General features: G+C 60.7%; 1 protein-coding gene across 1 annotated transcript in view; it reads right to left on the reverse strand.

Annotated features, from left to right (window-relative positions):
- Positions 1-5,000, reverse strand: part of LOC143278666 (uncharacterized) — a 143,156-nt gene that overhangs the window by 58,481 nt on the left and 79,675 nt on the right. The gene's annotated exons all lie outside the window — the stretch shown is intronic.

A 5,000-nucleotide genomic window follows, 5' to 3' on the forward strand; every position in this document is an offset into this window, starting at 1 on the left:
CACTTGTCCCACACGGACTTTCACGGCCAATTTCCAGACGTTCCCTCGCAGTCGCACTCTTCGTGGAGACGAAGCAGTAGCAGTAGCAGTCGTAGTAGCAGTAGTAGTAGTAGTAGTAGTAGTGTCAGCAATAGCAGCAAGTCTCGGAGAAAGAACAATATTGCTATCAAGGAGAAAACAGCGGGTTTGACATGTAGAATACAAGCCATCACCCCTTAAGAAAAAAACAAAACAAAACAAAACAAAACAAACCAACAAAAAAAGCCCGCTTGGGTCTTTAAAAAAAGGGCACTGCCATCCAGGATAAGCGTTGACAGTGCGAAGAGATCTGCAGACACCCCGTTATCTGACTAATCACCATTCCGTTCGGAAACTGCGCTCTAAGTACAGGAAGGGTGAGGCCCCGAGTGTGTAGAAGTACTTAAGTGTATGATAGATGTCCTCTTGCACCCCCCCCCCCCCACCCACCAACCCCCCTCGCCCACTCCCTCCCACACATCCCCCAACAAAACTACCATCACGACTGTTATCACACAGTCTGGGACCCAGACCAATCAGTAGAGAGACTCCGTTGGCTCAGGGCATAGTCTGGCCATCTGCAAAGATTGTTTTCTGCTTTTTTTTTTGTTTTTGTTTGTTTGTTGGTTGTTGTTGTTTCTTGTCGGTCAAGTCAGTTGTGGTACCCTTCTCCCCCCTCCCTTCCTTTCTTACACCCTCCCCCCCCCTTCCCTCCTCCCCCTTCCTTCTTACACCCTCTCCCCCCCCTTCCCTCCTCCCCCCTTCCTTCTTACACCCTCCCCCTCCCTTCCCCCTCCCCCCTTCCTTTCTTACACCCTCCCCCCCCCTTCCCTCCTCTCCCCTTCCTTCTTACACCCTCCCCCCCCTTCCCTCCTCTCCCCTTCCTTTCTTACACCCTCCCCCCTCCCTTCCCTCCTCTCTCCTTTCTTACACCCTCCCCCCCTCCCTTCCCTCCTCTACCCTTCCTTTCTTACTCCCCCCCCCCCCCCTTCCCTCCTCTCCCCTTCCTTCTTACACCCTCCCCCCTCCCTTCCCTCCTCTCTCCTTTCTTACACCCTCCCCCCCCTCCCTTCCCTCCTCTACCCTTCCTTTCTTACTCCCTCCCTCCCTTCCCTCCTCTCTCCTTCTTACACCCCCCCCTTCCTTCTTACACCTCCCCCCTCCCTTCCCTCCTCTCTCCTTTCTTACCCCCCCTCCCTTCCCTCCTCTCTCCTTTCTTGCACCCTCCCCCCTCCCTCCATTCCTGTCTCCTTTCTTATACCCTCCCCCCCCCTCCCTTCCCTCTTCTCCCCTTCCTTCTTACACCCTCCCCCCTCCCTTCCCTCCTCTCTCCTTCCTTCTTACACCCTCCCCCCTCCCCTCTCCTTTCTTACACCCTCCCCCCCTCCCTTCCCCCTCCCTTCTTACACCCTCCCCCTCCCTTCCCCCTCCCTTCTTACACCCTCCCCCCTCCCTTCCCTCTCTCCCTCTCTTACACCTCCTTCTTACACTCCCCTCCCTTCCCTCTCTCTTACTTAACCTCCCCCCCCTCCCTTCCTCCTCTCCCCTTCCTTCTTACTCCCCCCTTCCCTTCCCTCCTCTCTCCTTTCTTACACCCTCCCCCTCCCTTCCCTCCTCTCCCCTTCCTTCTTACACCCTCCCCCTCCCTTCCCTCCTCTCCCCTTCCTTCTTACACCCTCCCCCCTCCCTTCCCTCCTCTCTCCTTCCTTCTTACACCCTCCCCCTCCCTTCCCTCCTCTCTCCTTTCTTACACCCTCCCCCTCCCTTCCCTCCTCTCCCCTTCCTTCTTACACCCTCCCCCTCCCTTCCCTCCTCTCTCCTTTCTTACACCCTCCCCCTCCCTTCCCTCCTCTCCCCTTCCTTCTTACACCCTCCCCCCTCCCTTCCCTCCTCTCCCCTTCCTTTCTTACACCTTCCCCCCCTCCCTTCCCTCCTCTCTCCCCCAAGAAGAAAACGGAACCAGGGAATGGTTGGTATGAAAGATGACGGGAAGCACTTTAGCACCTTCAGATTTATGGATAGCTGATAGAGTGAGGGGGGAGGGAATTTTCCCTGTTGTCTGGGAGATTGGGGTGGGGAGGGGAGGAAAGGGTGGGGGTGTGGGTTGGCTGATCTCAGGACTTGAAATTTGAAAGGTCGTGCAAAGTTCAGAAGAAGAAAAAATGCTGTAAAAAACCAGGAAACAGAAGAGGAAACAAGCCAGCACAGACCAGGAAACAGAAGAGGAAACAAGCCAGCACAGACCAGGAAACAGAAGAGAGGAAACAAGCCAGCACAGACCAGGGAACAGAAGAGGAAACAAGCCAGCACAGACCAGGGAACAGAAGAGGAAACAAGCCAGCACAGACCAGGAAACAGAAGAGGAAACAAGCCAGCACAGACCAGGAAACAGAAGAGAGGAAACAAGCCAGCACAGACCAGGGAACAGAAGAGGAAACAAGCCAGCACAGACCAGGAAACAGAAAAGAGGAAACAAGCCAGCACAGACCAGGAAACAGAAGAGGAAACAAGCCAGCACAGATCAGGAAACAGAAGAGAGGAAACAAGCCAGCACAGACCAGGAAACAGAAGAGGAAACAAGCCAGCACAGACCAGAGAACAGAAGAGGAAACTAGCCAGCACAGACCAGGGAACAGAAGGGGAAGGTCATCGTGCACACATATTTCATGGATGGGGTTGGGGGGGTGGGGGGCAGAGGGGGCAGTAAGGAGATGTACTGGCTGGACGATGAAATATCGCCATGACACCGAACGGATGAAAGAACCTAAATGAGGCTTGGCTTGTTTCCGCCACACGCTCAGCAGTTGGTCAGTCAGTCAAACCATCTCCATAGTCCTCATGATCTTCGAGGCCTTTTCGCCTCTTTCTAGGGGAGAGCAGGGAGAGAAAGCAGGGGGTGGGAGAGCAGTGGAGAGAACAGGGGGGAGAGAGCAGGGGGGAGAGAGCAGGGTGGGAGAGCAGGGGGGAGAGAGCATGGGGGAGAGCAGGGTGGGAGAGCAGGGGGGAGAGAGCATGGGGGAGAGCAGGGTAGGGGCAGAGCAGGGGGGGAGAGCAGGGGGTGGGAGAGCAGGGGGGAGAGAGCAGGGTAGGGGCAGAGCAGGGGGAGAGAGCAGGGGGTGGGAGAGCAGGGGGGAGAGCAGGGGGTGGGAGAGCAGGGGGGAGAGCAGGGTGGGAGAGAGCAGGGGGGGAGAGCAGGGGGGAGAGCAGGGGGGAGAGCAGAGCAGGGGGGAGAGCAGGGGGTGGGAGAGCAGGTTAGGGGGAGAGCAGGGGGAGAGCAGGGGGGAGAGCAGGGGGAGAGCAGAGCAGGGTGGGAGAGAGCAGGGGGGAGAGCAGGGTAGGGGGAGAGCAGGGGGGAGAGCAGAGCAGGGTGGGAGAGAGCAGGGGGGAGAGCAGGGTAGGGGGAGAGCAGGGGGGAGAGCAGAGCAGGGTGGGAGAGAGCAGGGGGGAGAGCAGGGTAGGGGGAGAGCAGGGGGGAGAGCAGGGTAGGGGCAGAGCAGGGGGAGAGCAGAGCAGGGTAGGGGGAGAGCAGGGGGGAGAGCAGGGGGCAGAGCAGGGTGGAGAGCAGAGCAGGGGGGAGAGCAGGGGGGAGAGCAGAGCAGGGGGGAGAGAGCTGGGGGGAGAGCAGGGGGCAGAGCAGGGTAGGGGGGAGAGCAGGGGGCAGAGCAGGGGGGAGAGCAGCAGGGGGGCAGAGCAGGAGGGAGAGCAGAGCAGGGGGGAGAGCAGGGGGGAGAGCAGAGCAGGCGGGAGAGAGCAGGGGAGAGAGCAGGGGGGAGAGCAGGGGGCAGAGCAGGGTAGGGGAGAGAGCAGGGGGGGAGAGCAGGGGGGAGAGAGCAGGGGTCGGGAGCAGGGTAGGGGAGAGAGCAGGGGGGGAGAGCAGGAGGGGAGAGAGCAGGGGGGGAGAGCAGGGGGCGAGAGCAAGGTAGGGGGAGAGCAGGGGGAGAGAGCAGGGGGGAGAGAGCAGGGGGGAAGGAGAGCAGGGGGGAGAGCAGGGGGCAGAGCAGAGTAGGGGGAGAGCAGGGGGGAGAGCAGGGGGGAGAGAGAAGGGTGGAGAGAGCAGGGGGGAGGGAGAGAGCAGGGGAGAGAGCAAGGGTGGGGAGAGCAGCGGGGAGAGAGCAGGGGGGAGAGCAGAGCAGGGGGGAGAGCAGGGGGTGGGAGAGCAGGGGGGAGAGCAGGGGGGAGAGCAGGGTAGGGGGAGAGCAGGGGGGAGAGCAGGGGGAGAGCAGGGGGGGAGAGCAGGGGGGAGAGCAGGGTAGGGGGAGAGCAGGGGGTGGGAGAGCAGGGGGGAGAGCAGGGGGAGAGCAGGGGGGGGAGAGCAGGGGGGAGAGCAGGGTAGGGGCAGAACAGGGGGTGGGAGAGCAGGGGGGAGAGCAGGGGGGAGAGCAGGGGGGAGAGCAGGGGGGAGAGCAGGGTAGGGGCAGAGCAGGGGGAGAGAGCAGGGGGAGAGAGCAGGGGGGAGAGAACAGGAGGGAGAGCAGGGGGGGAGAGAGCAAGGGGAGGGAGCAGGGTGGAGAGCAGGGTGAGAGAGAGAGCAAGGAGGGGATAGCAGGGGGAAGGGGTGAGAGCAGGGGAGAGAGAGAGAGAGAGCAGGGGTTGAGAGAGAGAGAGAGAGAGAGCAGGGCAATCACGGAAACTGTCACGTCACGTGCAAGCAGACCCTATAGCTTCCTTCCGGACACTTTCAATGAAGCGAGGAGGAATGGGGGGTCCTGGTGTCCGGGTAGCGGTCCCGTTCAGGTGATGGATGGAGAGATAGGGCGGGTGTTGGGGGGGGTGGGGGGGGACAAGGTGGGGGGGGGGGGGCGGCAAGGGGGGGAGGGGGAGGGACGGGTCCATCTGAGAGGCCTGATTTAGCAGGACGTTAGGTGGACACTTAGAGGCATCGCGGAATGCGTGTCCTTGCTATGATGTGTGTGGGTGTGGTGGGGTGGGGGGGCGCGGAGGCGGAGGTGAGGGTGAAGGGTTCGTGTATGTGTGCTTGTGTG

This window comes from Babylonia areolata, chromosome 2 (assembly GCF_041734735.1).
Source record: "Babylonia areolata isolate BAREFJ2019XMU chromosome 2, ASM4173473v1, whole genome shotgun sequence".
In the NCBI taxonomy this organism is placed as follows: Eukaryota; Metazoa; Mollusca; class Gastropoda; order Neogastropoda; family Buccinidae; genus Babylonia; species Babylonia areolata.